The sequence below is a fragment of the Pristiophorus japonicus genome, chromosome 5 (assembly GCF_044704955.1).
Source record: "Pristiophorus japonicus isolate sPriJap1 chromosome 5, sPriJap1.hap1, whole genome shotgun sequence".
Lineage (NCBI taxonomy): Eukaryota > Metazoa > Chordata > Chondrichthyes > Pristiophoridae > Pristiophorus > Pristiophorus japonicus.
The window spans coordinates 26,481,244-26,499,981 of NC_091981.1; the positions used below are offsets into that span (position 1 = coordinate 26,481,244).

The 18,738-nt window shown below is 42.5% G+C and overlaps 1 protein-coding gene across 1 annotated transcript in view; it reads left to right on the plus strand.

Annotated features, from left to right (window-relative positions):
• Positions 1-18,738, plus strand: part of gmds (GDP-mannose 4,6-dehydratase) — a 785,829-nt gene that overhangs the window by 398,832 nt on the left and 368,259 nt on the right. The window lies entirely within an intron of this gene.

The window sequence follows — 18,738 nt, forward strand, 5'->3', positions numbered from 1 at the left end:
AGACCGCCGAGAAAACTTGGCAGCAGCGGGCAGTAAGTCCACCAATTTCGGGCCCTTAGTCTCTTTTATTCTGGCATTCATGATGCTACAGTTTGCCCTCTATGGTTTCTAGACAATCACATATGTATTTCCACATGATTTATGGACCCTGTATAGTGACGAAGAAAAGACACATTGGATATACAGTGCAAATACTGAGATATAAAATGCTATTCCAGGTCCCTGACATGGTCTATCATTAATATTTCTGATGCTTGGTGATCTTGCTGCACATTCACCAACATGTTTGTCTACTTGTTTGGAATCAACAGGCATGTAAGGATCTGATATTTAGGGACCATCTGTAGACATTATTTTTTACAGAAGTACAAGTACTCTAGCAGAAATAAAAACAGAAAATGCTGGAAATCTCAGCGGGTCAGGCAGCATCTGTGGAGAGAAACAGAGTTAATGTTTCAGGTTGGTGACCCTTCGTCAGAACTGACTGTGAAGGGTCATTGATCTGAAACGTTAACTCTTTTTCTCTCCACAGATGCTGTCTGCCCCGCTGAGATTTCCAGCATTTTCTGTTTTTATTGCAGATTCCAGCATCCGCTGTATTTTGCTTTTGTTTAAGTAGTCTAGCAGGTTGGGAAGAGTTAATACTGCATGCACTTTTTGTATATAACGAGTCTAATTTTTCTTTTGCAATTTATTCTTGGTAAGGGATGTGCAAAGTAACCAAAGATTACGATTTGTATTGCTGTGAAAGAGATGGCAATTATGGACAGACCAGAGCTTGCATTTGCCATTTTAAAGGCTCCTTCCCAGAAATCTAATGGCAATTTGTATTATCAATGAATGAGATGAACAAGATATCATTGAGAGGATTCATGCCAAAATACGTACTTTACCAAAAATTTAAGTGAATCTGTGCATAGCCACAATGTAATAATTTGGCTACGAAGCATTACGAACAGGAACAATTAAAGTTGTGCCAAAATAATGCTTCAAACGATTCAGGAGGTTTTCAACGGGATACAGAATATTCTGGCAGAGCAACTGTGGCAGTGCATGCTTTTCATTCAGCAGAGACAAAACCTAAAGATTATTTCTGCCAAATCCAAATTTAAAATAGTCCTAAAACAAACAGCTTGAACATCACCATCATTATACTTTTAAAAAAAAATCAAAGCTTTAAAAAAATGATTAATGTTAATATCCCTTTGATTTTGACATGTTATTTTTGATTTGTTTTATTATATATCTTTGTTTGAACAATTAGTTCTGATTATCTGGGGGCAGGGAAAGTAGTGGGTAAAGGAATTTGGCAATGTGAGGGAGCTTAAAGTCACATGCATATTTTAAAACGGTATTTCTATTCTTGTAAAGTTATTTGGCAGAGCTTTGGAGATTGTTCTCTAATCACATAATGTGGTGGTGTCATCCAAAATGCAATTGTCATTTTTGATATCATGAGGACACACACTGACAAATGACAATGGGCCATAATTTGCTGTAGCAGGACAACGAATGGCCTCCGCTGTCAGTTAGACTTGCCTTTGGCCATTTAATAGCAATGATAGTTGCTGAAAGTGTGATCTGATAACAGTGCAGCTAGGGAAACTGGGCATCCGGGACCTGAGTGAACAGGGCAAGCAACTGTATATCTCTTTAACCAATCAGATTAAAAGATTGTGAAATTAACAGCGCAAGGACTGAAAAGGAAGTGTAAATTAGAGTGGGTAAATTCAATTTCAAATTAGGCACGGAAAGAGAAATAAAGAGAGGGAAAGAAGGATTGGATAAAGAGAGACGATGGAAAAGTAAAAAAAGAAAAGTTTTCAAATATTACGGGTACAAAATTCAATGCATTTGCACCTCCCGTTAGCACCTCCGGGGAAAGTGCATTATCGACCGGACGCAGCGCTGACAACAAATCCCGTCATCATAGGCAGTCCCTCGAATGCCAAGAAGGATTGAGTTCACAGATGTTTCAATGAAGGACCTAATATACCAGATCCCGAACCACATCGTGGAGGGTGGAAGATGCCTGTGCTTGGATTTTTTTTTTTAAACGTGTGGTGGCCGTTGCACGCCAACCACCACACGGGCTTGGCAGAGATAGATCTTGATCCAGTGGCAAGGATTACCCAAGACTATTGGAGACTAGCTCTGCTGCACGGACCGAACGCCCGCGCACATAGCAGTGTGGACTGGCTTGTGCTGCCCTCGCCTCTTGGCCCCAGACTCGCGCCTCTCCTGGGTCCCAATCACTTCTTTCTACAAACTCTTGCCGCTCTGGCTGCCATATTGGGCGGGAGTTCAGCGGCATTACCCCGATCACCTGCGCCCGGAGATCATGACATCATCGCTGCACGCATCGTCCTGTTAGTGCCCCAGCCTCGAAATTGAATTTCGCCCCCTGCAGCAGCGCCGGGCAAAAACAGCGACAGCTGCAGAAGACGTGGATCGGATGGTCGGCCGTTACAGGGGCAATAATTAAAGGCAAGGTGGCCAAGGTAAGTAAATAATGAAACTTACCTTGTTTTTCGTGGCACTCTGCTTAACTGCCGGGCTGATCACACAACAACCCTGCTTCCTAGGTGTCCAGGTAGGTCCTTTTTCATTTGCCGAGCCTGCAGCGTTGGCCCTTCCTTTTGAGGGAGGGAAGGGCCCCTTGGATGTGGCAGCGCTGCGCGGCATAGTGTGCAGTGCTGCAGAGGCGTCCGCCTCATTAGCGCTCAAAGCAGGGAGTGGAGCACTTGATTTAGCACTCCACTTCCTTCTGGGAGCGTTTATCCGAATTTTTGGAGAGGGTGGAAACTTGAGCGACTGCCACTAAGTTTCCCGCCGCTCAAATGTTACCGTGCCCCAAACAGGGCGGTAATGAATTTCTCCTTCAACGTTTTTAACATCTCAAAAAAACAATTAAAACCTGAAGGAATGGGACTCCACATTTGTAATAGTTAATTTTCATTGCCAGAGAGGTTGCTTGTCAGTATTGAACACTTATGACATCATTAAGAGGGTACTTGGACTGAAATGAACAAGACTTAACTTTCTGTGGCGAGTTTAGTTCATGTTTACTGCGCATCTACAGCGACTTCACGCCATTCAATGCATTTCAATCGTGAGCAAGGCAGCAAGATGACGTTGTCGTAAAGCTAATGGCAGAGCCGTGCAACCTGCACAGCAACTTTAGGATTTCCACGTTTAATTGCGCATCTTTCCCACCTGAAGTTGCTGTAGCATTTGTGCATAAATAACGAGCGCCATTAGTCTGTCCGTTATTTTGACATCAAATTATGGTCCATTCAGTTCTTCTAGAACCAAGCAATTTAGTTCTCTTCCCAAAAGGGGAATGATTCCTCTTCAATTTAAATTCCTCAAACATCTTAGCTGTGTTTTTTCCTTGTCATTACTCCTGATGTGTTAACACTCTGATTAAATAAATATTCCAAAAACAAAACATAAGGTACAAATAAACAAAGCAATATTAAAATGATCTTTGGAATGATTAGATTTTTTAAATTAGAAAAACACTGCACTTTAATTTAAAAAAAATGAAAATCTTTAACTAAATTATTTTGGTTATCCTGATAACTTGCACGATGCATAATCACATTTGTGCAGTTAATTAGCACATTGCAACTTAGCATGGTTTCTAGTTAACTTTTTCTAAAAGTTCCAAATATTGCCTGGTTCCTTGTCATTGATAATGCGAATTAGTTGCTGATCAACTTGTTCTATTCTTGAAGCTTTGGAAAGTGTGGAAACTTTGAGGTGCAATGTCACATGCAACATTTATATGAACCAAAATTGACACTTCAGTCCTTTTATTAATATACATTCAAGAATGATACCTTGGCTATTAGAAGTACCTTACACAGACAATGCCAACTCTCTTTTTTAAAGTGAATAATGCTTCATGCAGGTACAGAACCTGAAATATCAATGCTGGTAGAATAATGTTTTCTGAATTTTCTTTTTCATATCATCCTACTTCCACCAACTAACCAAAAGAGGAAAAGACTTATATGCAGGCCTTACAGTATGTTAACAAATGGGATTTGAGGAATACTGTAAACTTCTTCAACATAGCTGTTTAAATGTGCTAGTTTATGTCGAGAATCTTAAAACATTTCTTTTCTTTTGAGTGTATGGGGCCGAAATTGCTCCTTTGCGCAGGGCCAGTTAGCGCTGCTGGCCACATCGACCCATGCGGAATTGCCTCTGGGGTTCCACTGGCGAAAAGTGCTTTGCGCCGCGACCCGCAATTAGTGCAAACCCCTTATCGCTCCGCGCCGACCCTTTTGCGTCCCTCGAGGGAAATTGCCCCGTGGGACGCGAGGTTGGCGAGGGGCGATGCCACCGACAGCTTTTCGGTGCGAGTCCCGACCGCCTTTAAAGGGAAGGTGGTAGCGCGGCGGCCACTTTCTTCTGTCAGCCGACTTTTCGGTCAGCCCGACAATGGCGGTCGCAGATGTGACCGGGCCACCAACATGCAGCTTGGCACCCCATCTTGGGTGCCAGACCGCTGGCCCAGCCGACAATCTTCCTGGTGGCCCAGTGGGTGCCACTAAAGAGGCTGCAGAGTTTGCAGCGTACCTCCCCTTTAAACGAAGGGCAGGTACGTTGTGAGGCATCAGTGTGGCACGGTACATCAGAGCCCCGCTGATGTCATCTGCGCGGTGCTGAGCATCACGTCCCACGAGCATCACGTCCCGCGAGCACCGCGCGAACACCAGGGAAACGCTCTGTTACCGCAGGCAACATTTTTTTTCATCAAATTGCTGAAATCTGTGACGGGGCTGGCGCTTCCTTTTAGCGAAATGACTGCCCCAAACCCAGCACAGGGCAGTTTTTGAACCTATATGTTTAGCAAACAAAATATGAACTTCATCTGAGTCTGAAGTCCATTACTCTTTGAGGTTGCTATTTGGGCAACTAGTAATTAGCTTTATACAGTGGGCCCAAAGTGATGCTGGTAGTTTTCAGTACATCTGTGTGGTGTGAGTTCCTCACCACAAACTTCATTTTATATAGAGAAGTGATGTTATAGCATGAGTGCAGAAGAATTTAAGGATGTGGAATCAATAGAAATTGTCTTACTAAAATGGGAAAAATCCTACTATTTAACGTGCTATTCTCTCTCCCTCCTCCCTTCTCCACTCGCCCCAGCAGCACGGGAATAATTGAACATCTCAGTCTATAAATTTGCCTAACTAACAACAATGACTGTATTAATTCATTCTGTTAGATACTTTGAGACATTTTAATTGCATAATAAAAGCAAATAGTTTTCTTTCTATGTCCATCCTTACAACCTTCAAACTCATTCCCGATCAAATATTTTTGCAGTCTCTTTTTTGACACAGCTAATTGACACCATACTGACCATTTTCACTTGGCATCTGTTCAACACGTTCATTAATTTGTGACTCTAGTCTCAGTAGTATGTAGTCTTTGTCTACGTGACAGTTGACTGCATTTCAGAAATTATTTTGTGAAGTACTTTGAGACATTTCTGAGACTTGGGCCTGAAATTGATGAACTCGCCGCCCACTGCCACCGACATTCCTCTAGAAGATCTGCCCAGTGCCACTTTCGAGGTGGGCTGGAGCGGGCGGGAGGGGAGAACCGCCAGGAACCGCCCGCTGACGTCAGCAGATGGCCAAGTGGCGCAACTGACCTGCCCGCCGAGATGCCAGATTGGTGCGGACGGGAGTCGGCGCCAGAACGGAGAAGGACCGCTGGCTTGGGGGCTGGTCTGTCCCGGACGGTAAGTATGAAGATCCTGAAAAAAAGGTTAGTAAACATTTTTTTTTCCACAGCGACTTATCTCAATGGGGTACCTGAAGATCTTCCGATGGGTTTTTTTTTCCTGGATGATTTTTCTTTGCAGGACTTCAACCCTCCGTGGGCCCGTCTCCATCCTCGGCGGCACTTGGGCGGCAAGCGCCTTTGCCGCAGAGAATGAGAGCTCACTCCGACTGCCGCCCAGATTGACGGCATAAGTCCTTCATTTGCTGCCCGCCACCCTTTGAAGGACCTTCACGATGAATATCCCGCCCAAAGTACCGTCCGGTACTTCAGCAGCCATCGGCGACCCTTTGGGCGGCACTTGGACAGGCGGGGGTCCTTCACCAATTTCAGGCCCTTGATATGGCACTGTATAAATGAAAATCTGTCATCCATCCTTTCTTTCTCTCTCTTACTTCAGACTTGATCATTTTGAATCCACATCCACTAGTTCTGCTACATTCCAAGTTAAGTAGGCTGAGCACATTTACCATCATCCGTATTAAAATCCTGAATTATATCACATATTGATTTCTTTAAAAAAAATCTCTTAACTTCTTTTGTAAGTTCAAGCCCTCGGTCCTGGAATCAATCTTTTCGTTGTTTTCTGGACCCTCTCTAATGCATCAATGGGCGACTGTTGCAACAGAACTGAGAAAGGGCTGAGCCAGCCAGGGAGCATGATGAATTTGCATCATTGACTCAGTTACACGATAGACTCCCCTGTGCCCTGTTCAGCTCATCACTGAATAACTTGCTGTCAATTATATAAAAACAAACCTTCACGCCTATGATGAAAATTGAAAAAGTAAATTTGCAAACCATTTGGGTTATTTTTTATTTGACTTTCAGCTCTGAAGTAAAAAAGAACAATATAAAATTTTGCTCTCCTCTTGTCTTTGAAAAGACACTGGGAAACGGTGCCAGTAAAAACGAGTCCAGGGGGAGGTGCTTTTTTCATATTATACAGATGCACTTTCATAAATATCTGTAGCCAGCAGTGGCTGTGATCCGGCATCCCCATCGTATGCGATTTGGTGTACTCTTTATACCCGACAGTTGTAAATCTGTGAACTTTCAATAAGACAGCTGATTTGCTGCCTTTAGGGATCTGGTTGGAAATTGCTGCTGATCGCTTCTGGATAAACTCATTGCCGGTCCCAGCTGTAACTAGTTCATGAATTCTGATTTATTACAAAATACAGGAATTCCTGCCTGTAGCACAGAGTCCACTCTTGGATTGAATCAGCAGTATCCCAGACAGGCAGTATTGTCATCAAGGAGGGAGAGTGCCTCTGTGAAGTAGTTGGGGGGGGTGTGGGAGAGATGATTTACTGGGGGAAAGTGCTTCTGTAAAAAGGAGCATAACAAATCGGTTCACTTTTGGGGAAGCAATGGTCTGGTTAGTTTATTGAATATGAATAAACTGAAGTGCCACCTTGTATATTAAAAAAAATAGTTACAATCTATCAATTGCGCAATTATTTTAAAATGAAAGTGTTTAAAATTAACTAGAATGCAACAATTGATGCAAAACGTCATCATTTTCTTTGAGAGTATGGCCTCTACCCTGCCCTAGAAAGCATGTGGTGCAGAGGAGAAGCAGGATTCTAGAAGGAATGTACACAATTCTATATTTGCTCCATGATGCCGTGACTACAGTTGATGTTCCAAATGTAGCTTCATCACTGATCTATGAATAATTTAATCATCAGATTGTTTTGATATCTTCATATTGACAATACTATTTTTGCCTCAGTTATGTGCCTTAATCCCAACCTTGGAGAAACATTCCTCTCTTCACACAAGCTATCCTCCATTGAGCTCATTAAATGTAGCACCTAACTGTGAGGGACGAAAAATTTGTTGCGTTTCAACTTGGGAGATCCTGAACTGCCAGGAATGAAGATATCGGGCAGGGGGAATCATTCTATTCATTGGAGTCCATTTTGTGGAACATGGGATAACTATGAAGGTTAACAACTGGCTTAAATCTTTAATAGTCAACCATTTGCTAGAATTTTTGAGATCAGTTTAAATTTTATGGGAGAAGAAGAAGATAGATGATGGCAATGTTAGGAAATGTAGCAGCAACTTTATGTAAAGAATTCCATTTGGGGAGAATGTGGGAGAAAGCAATGCACAGAGAGGAACCAGCTGTGATTGAATGGGTTAAGATTCTATGATCTGGTCTGTTTAGCCTTCAATATCAGTTTTGTGTTTGGGTCTGGGCACTAATGTATCGTGTTTGTGAATGTTACCGTAGATCTAGGCATCATTTAATGTACAGGTTTGCAGCCACAGCGAATGTGTAGATTTTTTAAAAATTGAGGGCGCAATGTTTTGCATAGTTGAACAGAGCAAGATATATTAATGCTATACTACCACGAGGAGTAATCAACCCAAAATAAAGTGTGATAATAGTAAAGAGAAATATGATTACTCTTTTTAATATAGGGTGACCGTACATTCTCATTTTCCATGGCCAGTCCCCGAATGCGGTATTGTGTCACCGGGCAAACAATGTCCCCGGAATAGTCCCCGGTTCACAAAACGTGTCCCCAAATAGACTAGAGCCATATTCTTATGCGTACAGTCAGACATAATCACAGTTTCAGGTCAATGGACTGAACAATATTGTATTATTTAGAAATGGTGTCTGAATGCGCTTCGATAGTGTGACATCACATCTGCGGTAATTATATGCGTATTTGCAGTATATATGTGCAACTGTTACAATATAGCTGCTGAAAAATGTTGCTTCGCTACGCTGCGCAGCCCACATTTTCCACCACAAAGTTTTACTCGGCTACTTTGCTGTGTTCGCACCCTGCGTGTCCCTGGATTCGGATTAGAAAATATGGTCACCCTATTTTAAATTACATTGTCATTTTAAATAGCAGCTATTAAACTATATATAGTATCATTGGAATAAGTACTAAGCAGCACTCGTTACGACAAGTGTCCTCTGTATTGGGTGTCTGAGAAAAGATCTTGTTGCGATAAATATCAAGGCATTTCTTTTTTAAGCTGATTTGAGAAACAGTTCAGTTCACACATGTGTAGCTGGAATGTTTCCAATAAAAGGTTGATCAGATTTCTGATAAGTTTACTACCTTTTATCATGAAGGTAAATGATCTGTCGCACAAATTTAGTTTAATTTGTCTTGTCACACATTTTGTTATGAAATAGCAACAGCATGCCAGACTTGGGCACCTCTAACATTGGGAATGACTTCAGTTGAGTAAAACTTTGTGGTGGCTGATTTAGAAAAGTGATTCAGCTTTCTGGGATGTCCTGAAATGGCCACTGAAAAAAGGGTCTGAAATTCAATTCACAGCCATGCACTTTTGCCACCCTCTTTGGGACTTCCCTCTTTGGCCTGGGCTTAATTGCAGGACTGATATAAACAAGGGGCTTAGTGTGAAACACTGTACAGGCAGCTGGAGGTGAACCGGCAGTACAGACAGGGATCGGGTTTAGAACTGAGGTAAAACAGCGTGGTTTTATCTGCGTGCAACACTCCAAGTTCTGCAGCTGTGTAATGAGAATGCATATCTAATCACAGCATTCAGAGGTATCAGTCTTTATATTAACACTGGTAAGGGAAGAAATAACCTACTTTTGGTCCTCAGACTTCATTTATGTTGTTTAATTTTACAGAAAGGATAAGAATTTGCCTCGGATTTGCATTTTCCAGCAGCCATTTGTATAGTTCCTTAGAGAGCTGATTGAAGAAGCTTTTCCTTGTGCACTTAGAGATCAGTTATGCATGTCCTGAGGTTTATAGAGAAGCGAATCCTTTTTTAAAACTTGAATTACGATGCCTGAGTGTTGAGACAGTACCTAAACTCAGAAAACAAACTCTAATCAACTAATTGTTACCATAACACACAGCAGAACACTTATTAAAAAAAAGGCTATCATATTTCTTGACCCAAGTAGACTGGACATTACAGTACCCCCCCCCCCCCCTCCTCCAATTACACTGTATTGTTTAAGGAAGAAGGAAAATGCTTTCAGTTATATAGCACCTTAAAGCATCTACAGGACTGTGGAGCCTCCTTACAAAATAGAGTGTCATTTTCTTATAATTTTAATCACAGTAACTGCAGCAATTTAAAAAATGTAGCAGTGTTTCAAAAGCTGCTGTTATTCAGAGCAGCATGTGAACTGTTTTCTTATAAATATTAAGCAAACTTACAGTAGTTTTTCTATATTTTAGAATCTGCAGTTACCTGCATCTAATAACTATAAAATTATATTGTGTTTCCAGACTGAAGGTCTCTGTAGAACTCCAGTGTAACTGTTATTGCACTAACAGTACATAGCTCAACTGCAGTATAATTATAGCTTATTGCTGTCATCACATCATAACCCGAGAAATCCAGCTCCTATGCTATGTCGAGATACAATTATGTAGTATGAACTTTAATTGTACATAATATAACACTGGTCACTGGCTAAAGTCTGTGCTTCTCGAAGAAATACTGTACACCAAATCCCAGAGCATTCGGTCTTCAGATACCCCGCCCCCCCCCCCCCTTAAACCCATCACCATCACAAGGCTACCGTGACAAGAAACTAACACTTCAAAACAAACTTCCATTATGTAACGCTTTGTGGAATGTGTTTTGTAGGCATGTAAATAATTGGCTTAAATCCTCCTCCCACCAACCCCAACATTGCTCCTGGTTTGAGCAGAATTAGCTGGTCTCAACCTAGGCAGCTGGTGAAGGCTACAAATAGCCTCAGTGCCCTGGACTGGGTGGAGGAGAAATCATTCAGGGTTTTCCTTCCTTGAATCCCTATTTAGTGATCTCTGTGAGCAAGCACAAGTGCGTGGACATCAAGATGGGGTTCAGGTATGAACATCCTCTCCCCACTTCCCCTACCTCTTTCTCCCCCCCCCCCCCCCCCCCCCCCCGCCAACTCATTATCAAGCAGCCTGCTGATACTTGCTTTCTTAGCTTTCACATGAAGAATAGCCACTTGGCCAAAGTACTGGAGGGCAGATGGTACTTGTGGATAGGCATCTTTTAAGTCTCCCCAGGCTATGCTGAGAGGGAAGGCAGGCAAACAACCTGCTGCCAGGCCCTCGATCTGTACCACATTTGAACTAGTTACTAGGAATTGATTAGGGGTCACCCAGGGCAACTTATCCAACAGTACCTTCCCCACCCCCCCCGCTATTCTCCAACTCCAACAGCATGAGCAAATCAGGAACTTGACAGGTGTGAGTCCTACTATTCCATAGCACAGTACATTAATGTATTGCATCTGTGCTTCAGCATACTGTTGAAGTACAGACGCTTTTAAAGCTCTTCTAAGGTGTCCTCTGCAGGATAAACTCTCTGAAGACCCCCTCTTTACTATAGTTTTACATGACAGGCAGCGTCTCTGGGATTTCATGTGCTGGCTCTCAAATATTGTTTGCAGAGAGAGCCTGAATTTCCAGATAAATCTGCGATATGCTGTAACTAGATAGGAGTTGCTGCACAGGTTTTACCTTCAACCTTACTTAACATTATCCACGATCAAAACAAAATTGTGTAGCATTGCAAAATTGCCCTGTAGGCTGTTACTAAATTCCATTAAAACCTGGCAAAAATCCTGAGAGTTTTAACACCTTAACTGACACTGACAAGCATACAGTTTCATGTTAACAATTGAATAGTGAATGCCTGTGTTCCTTTGTGCATGTGCTAACTTGGAATTTATTTGAAGCTAATGCTTACTGAAGTAATTTCTGCCAAAACAGAATGAACATGAAAGGTTTATTTCATAAACAGAGAAAGGATTCTCTTTTTGATAAATAACCTGAGGTACCTTTGTAACACAATTATTAACTAAATAGGGCCACTGAGAACATCAGATTGCTTTGTTCGTCTTTTTTAATTTTGTGCAACAGATTCGGAAAAATTTGCAATGTTAAATATTCAAGCCTCGATTAGTTAACTGCAAAAATATATCTCCATATTTTCTTTGAATAGAGACTCCAAAGGACTCCATATACATTCGGCTTTTAAAACAAGGGCCTGAATTTTCCGTTTAGGCACTTTACAGCCTTCTGGACTCAACATCGAGTTCAAAAATTTCAGAGCGTAACCGCTGCCAATCTTTGCCTCCTGCGCCCCGCCCCCACAGCCACAGCCTGTTTCTTTTTTCCTCCTTGTCTCTAATGGCAGTTGGTCATAATCCTACCATTCACACCCTATTTCGACTAATGTTTTTCCAACTCCTGGCATTGCCATTTGAATTTGGGCCATCATCCCTTTTGTCTCTCCTATCTCTCTTGTCTTCCAGCCTATCGCATATCTTCCCTTTCTTCCCCTCCTCCTTTCAGTGCTTGTTAAGAATCTGTTCTTTTCGAACACTCTCCAGTTCTGACGAAGGGTCATCGACCTGAAATGTTAACTCTGTTTCTCTCCACATATGCTGCCTGACCTGCTGAGATTTCCAGCATTTTCTGTTTTTATTCCAGATTCTAGCATCCAGTATTTTGCTTTTGCTTAAATTTTCCATTCTTCAATTGAGGGTGCACCTCACAATCAGAAGGGATGAGGTTTAATCCCTGATGTCTCTTGAGTTGGCTGATCTCAGCTGGGGCAGCAACAGCAGAGCTACAATTGGCTTTAATGGACCCAAATTTGCCTAAGAGTTGCTCTGTTTTTTTTTTTGAGCAACTTGATTTTTCTGGAGTATCTTAAAAATCTCCATTCTGCACATTTAATTTGTGCCAGTGTAAGTGAGTTAGTTAGGATTTTTGTTAGTTTAGTTTTTTTTCAAAAGGGGCCCTTACCAGCCACCTATGCCTCTTTGGCCATTTAAGCCAATTTGGACAGCTAATAGTTGCTTCAAACTAACTTAGGCCAGCGTATGTGGCCACTTGTGGTCGCACAGAAAACGCTTGCAGAGAGTTAAGAAATCAGCGCAGGTAGCCAGAGATTGCGGGGGGGGGGGGTGGCGCGAGGGAAGGGGGGGGAAGTGAACCACAGAGCACCTTGCAAAACACCTTCACAACAACTAATACAGACCTTGCACTGTAACTTTTGCATAATTTACACATTCCACTATATAAAGCTTCATAAAATATGCACTTTTTAATATCATTTATATCAGAAGACAAAGGGTTTCATAAAACCATTTATGAATCAATTATTAGTGTAATCTGCTACTTTCATTATTTTAATCATTCTACCAGTACTGTGAAATTAGAAAACAAAATACACAGTACAAGAACAGAAAATCAAGTTATATTGAAGCACAGTCAATCCTTGAGGCTAAATCTGCATCCAAGGAATTCTTGTCATTCGTGAAGCCAATCTGTTCCGTCCGAGATAACCTTTATATGGATTATGTATTTTCAGCCATTTCTCTTCTTAAATATAATCGCTCAGCTTGCGTTGGTTTTAAAATCCACAAATCTGAATTTCTGCAGTTTATTATATGGTTTGCAGTTGAATTTTGATGGTGCTGGATGCCTTTCTTACTGCTCTTATCAGCAGACAGTCTAGGGACAACTTTTCTAATTCGAGCAGCTTGTTCTTTTTCTAAATCATTTAAAGAAACTCTCCTCCTTCCCCTCCCGACCAAAACTCTCCCGCACCAACCTGTTTCTTGTAGCCCTCAGCACAGGAAGGCAGCGGCCAGCCTGTGCGGCAGGCCACTCGGCCCGGGATAGGGGCGGGACGCGTTGGGTCTCACGCTGCAGGCATGCATCATCATCATCATGGGAGGAGCTACTGGGCATGCGCGAACGACAGCTGCCGACACCCTTTTAGGCGCAGGGCCCTAGCTCTGCTCTCCACTGTGATTGCCACGCCACGCCAAGCACTAGGACGGTCCACAGAGCGGGGAGAATACGGCGATATATTTTCAGCGCCGTATTGAGAGCAGAAGTTGGCGCACCTCAGGTAAGTGCGCTAAAAAAACTGGAGGGCCAAATTTGGGCCCAATATCTCTAGGCTCGGGAGGCAAAAGAAGCAGCCAGGGTCTCCACTCCTAAATGCTATCCAGTAACTTCTGCTGGAAAGTGAATGTATTTGGACATCATGTGACATCACAAGTTAGGTTTCAACTGGGATTCTACCCATGGCCAGGTACCCTGCTGACACTTGCTGTTTAGCCCTTTTATATGAGGAATGGTCATTCACGAAAGGTACGAGAGGATGGCCTGTGTCAATGGAACCATACTCCAGCATTAGTCAGTTGCTTCAAAGAGGTGAAAGAAATTTGGAGCCATCTTCAGTGTTTATTTGGCATCAATGTGATATATGCACAAGACAAAATCCATCTCTGTTGCAAATATTACAAAGAATTTACAGCACCGAATCAGGTCATTAGGCCCAATAGGTGCATGCCAGTGTTTATGCACCACACGCACCTCTTCCCACCCCTCTTCATCCAACCCCACCAACTTATCCCTCTATTCCTTTCTCCATCATGTGCTTATCTTGCTTCCCTTTGAATGCATCTATGCTATTCACCTCAATGACACCCTGTGGTAGTGAGTTCCACACTCTGGGTAAAGAAGTTTCCCCTAAATCGCTATTGGATTTGTTAGTGACTATATCACATTTATGGACTCTAGTTCTGGTCTCGACAGCAAGTGGAAACATCTCCTCTACATCTATCCTATCAAGCCCTTTCAAAATCTTGAAGACCTCTATCAGGGCACTCCTCAGTCTTCTCTTTTTTTAGAGAAAAGAGCCTCAGCCTATTCAATCTTTCCTGATTGCTATTACCCCCTCACTTCCGGTATCATTCTACTAAATCATTTTTGCACCTTTTCCAGTGCCTCTATATTCTTTTTATAATATGACAACCCGAACTGTTCACAGTGCTCCAAGTGTGGTCTAAATCTCTAGTTGAGTCTTCTAGTTTTGTTATTGAGTTTGGCACCCAAGTTCTATCTCTCTCTAGACACAAGACGTGAGTCACAAAATCATTTTTAGAAGTAGTTTCATATGCGGTTTTCGTTAGCAGATACGGTTTAATACACCTACTGGAAACACTGAATTTTTTTTCAACTTGAAAGGAAACCGAAGAGTTTCAAAAGTATATTATTGATTGCCCATTTATAATGTTATACTGTCCAGATATTCCTAGACAGTGTTTTTCTCAATCTTTTTGCAAAACATTTGTGCTGAACAAAAATATTTTTTTTTCCTTTTGATGTCCCAATATATCATGTGCAGATATGAGTATTGCATCTGTATGAAGTGTAATAAGAGAGCAATAACAACAATGATCCAGATTTGTGGTCAAAGGCGCTCACTGTTCAACTCAGAAAGCTGCCCGCAAAGTTTTAGTGGGCTCGAGAGTGCAGATTTCCTCTTTTCTAATGTAAGTTTGAATTTGGCCCCTTCTACAGAGGATCTTTGAACAGGGCAGGCAGCAGGGAGGATGATCAACCAATCAGATTGAAGAATCCTCACAGTGGGCAAAGCAGGATGTAAAAAGCAGGAAATATAAATTACATTTAACTCATAGTACCTAAAGTGAAATAAAGCTTGGAACATACACACGGGATTGAGGGAGAAGCTTAAATAACAAAACACAAACTTAAAACAAATGTATTTTAATTTTTTTTTAAACTCTGGAATATTTTAATTTTCTTCTGAGGGGATGAGACTTAATTTTTATAAAATACATTTTTCAGGGCCAGAGAGGTTGATCAGCAGTAATTATGAATTAGTCCGCCATTAAAAACTCAGTTACTCCTGATTGAATAAGGCTGAAGGTTTACATTAATCTTTAGAGCAAGAAGAATGAGTAATTAGATAGAAAATAGGTGCAGGAATAGGTCATTCGGCCCTTCGAGCCTGCACCACCATTCAATATGATTATGGCTGATCATGCATCTTCAGTACCCCATTCCTGCTTTCTCTCCATACCCCTTGATCCCTTTAGCCGTAAGGGCCACATCTAACTCCCTTTTGAATATATCTAACGAACTGGCCTCAACAACTTTCTGTGGTAGAGAATTCCACAGGTTCACAACTCTATGAGTGAAGAAGTTTCTCCTCGACTCGGTCCTAAATGGCTTATCCCTTATCCTTAGACTGTGACCCCTGGTTCTGGACTTCCCCAACATCGGGAACATTCTTCCTGCATCTAACCTGTCCAATCCTGTCAGAATTTTATATGTTTCTATGAGATCCCCTCTCATTCTTCTAAATTCCGGTGAATATAAGCCTAGTCGATCCAGTCTTTCTTCATATGTCAGTCCTGCCATCCCGGGAATCAGTCTGGTGAACCTTCGCTGCACTCCCTCAATAGCAAGAATGTTCTTCCTCAGATTAGAAAACCAAAACTGTACACAATAGTCAAGGTGTGGCCTCACCAAGGCCCTGTACAACTGCAGTAAGACCTCCCTGCTCCAATACTCAAATCCTCTCACTATGAAGGCCAACATGCCATTTGCCTTCTTCACCGCCTGCTGTACCTGCATGCCAAATTTCAATGACTGATGTACCATGACACCCAGGTCTCGTTGCACCTCCCCTTTTCCTAAGCTGTCACCATTCAGATAATATTCTGCCTTCGTGTTTTTGCCACCAAAGTGGATAACCTCACATTTATCTACATTATACTGCATCTGCCATGCATTTGCCCACTCACCTAATCTGTCCAAGTCAGCCTGCAGTCTCTTAGCATCCTCCTCGCAGCTCACACTGCCACCCAGCTTAGTGTCATCTGCAAACTTGGAGATATTACATTCAATTCCTTCATCTAAATCATTAATGTATATTATAACTAGTTGAAGTCTCAGCATGGAACCTTGCGGTACCCCACTAGTCACTGCCTGTCATTCTGAAAAGGACCCGTTTATTCCTACTCTTTGCTTCCTGTCTGCCAACCAGTTCTCTATCCATGTCAATACATTACCCCCAATACCATGTGCTTTAATTTTGCATACTAATCTCTTGTGTGGAACCTTGTCAAAATCTTTTGAAAGTCCAAATACACCACATCCACTGGTTCTCCTTTGTCTACTCTACTAGTTACATCCTCAAAAAATTCTAGAAGATTTGTCAAGCATGATTTCCCTTTCATAAATCCATGCTGACTTGGACCGATCCTGTCACTGCTTTCCAAATGCGCTGCTATTACATCTTTAATAATTGATTCCAACATTTTCCCCTCTACCGATGTCAGGCTAACCGGTCTATAATTCCCTGTTTTCTCTCCCCCCTCCTTTTTTAAAAAGTGGTGTTACATTAGCTGTCCTCCAATCCATAGGAACTGATCCAGAGTCTATAGAATGTTGGAAAATGACCACCAATGCATCCATTATTTCTAGGGCCACTTCCTTAAGTACTCTGGGATGCAGACTATCAGGCCCCGGGGATTTATCGGCCTTCAATCCTATCAATTTCCCTAACACAATTTCCTGACTAATAAGGATTTCCTTCAGTTCCTCCTTCTCGCTAGACCCTTGGTCCCCTAGTATTTCCGGAAGGTTATTTGTGTCTTCTTTAGTGAAGACAGAACCAAAGTATTTGTTCAATTGGTCTGCCATTTCTTTGTTCCCCATTATAAATTCACCTGATTCTGACTGCGAGGGACCTACGTTTGTCTTCACTAATCTTTTTCTCTTCACATATCTATAGAAGCTTTTGCAGTCAGTTTTTATGTTCCCTGCTAGCTTGCTCTCATACACTATTTTCCCCCTCCTAATTAAACCCTTTGTCTTCCTCTACTGAATTGTAAATTTCTCCCCGTCCTCAGGTTTGCTGCTTTTTCTGGCCAATTTATATACCTCTTCCTTGGATTTAACACTATCCCTAATTTCCCTTGTTAGCCAAGGTTGAGCCACCTTTCTCGTTTTATTTTTACTCCAGACAGGGATGTACAATTGTTGAAGTTCATCCATATAATCTTTAAATGTCTGCCATTGCCTAACCACCGTCAACCCTTTGAGTATCATTCGCCAGTCTGTCCTAGCCAATTTACGTCTCATACCATTGAAGTTACCTTTCTTTAAGTTCATGCCTTAACAGTGATTTTTGTGTTGACTCCATCGGTGAGAACTACAACTGTGCATCCTTTGGAGGAGCCAAGGTATCTCTGACAGCAACTTCCAGATTTCTTTGTTTAACTGCGCAGATGCAGACCCCAGAAGTTGCTGTCAGTTTTGTTGTGCAATAACAGCGTGCATTGGCAGCCTCATCATTATTACTACAGAAAATTCCGAGCCAATAACTTGCATTTATATAGGACCTTTAATGTAATAAAACATCCTAAGGAGCATTATTAATCAAAATTTGACACCAAACCACATGAGATATTAGAACAGGTGATGCAGATTTTAAGGAGTGCCTTTATGGAGGAGAGAGAGGCAGAGAGGTTTAGGGAGGGAATTCCAGAGGTTAGGGTCTAGGCAGTGAAGATACAGCCGGCATTGGTGGAGCATTTAAAATCAGGGATGCGCAAGAGTCCAGAATTGGAAGAGCGCCGAGATAGAAACATAGAAACATAGAAAATAGGTGCAGGAGTAGGCCATTCGGCCCTTCAAGCCTGCACCGCCATTCAACAAGATCATGGCTGATCACCCACCCCAGCACCTCCCCCCCCCCCCCCCGACCCCCCCAGCCACAAGGACCACATCCAACTCCCTCCTGAACACATCCAATGAACTGCCATCAACAACTCTCCGCGATAGGGAACCCCACAGGCCAACAACTCCCCGAGTGAAGAAGTCTCTCCCAATCCCAGCCCCATCCCAAGAGCGTGCCCCCCACCCCCCCGGCTCCGGATCCACCCAACACCGACCGGGAACACTCCCCCCGCACTCAACCCGCCCCGTCCCGTCAGAACCCTTCCCAAATGCCGAACACCCCCAGATGTCGAGCCCCCAGCCCCGGCCACGCCCCCGCGACGCCAACCACACCACATCCACCAACTGCCATCTGCACAGTCAACCCGTCCACCCCACTTTGAACACT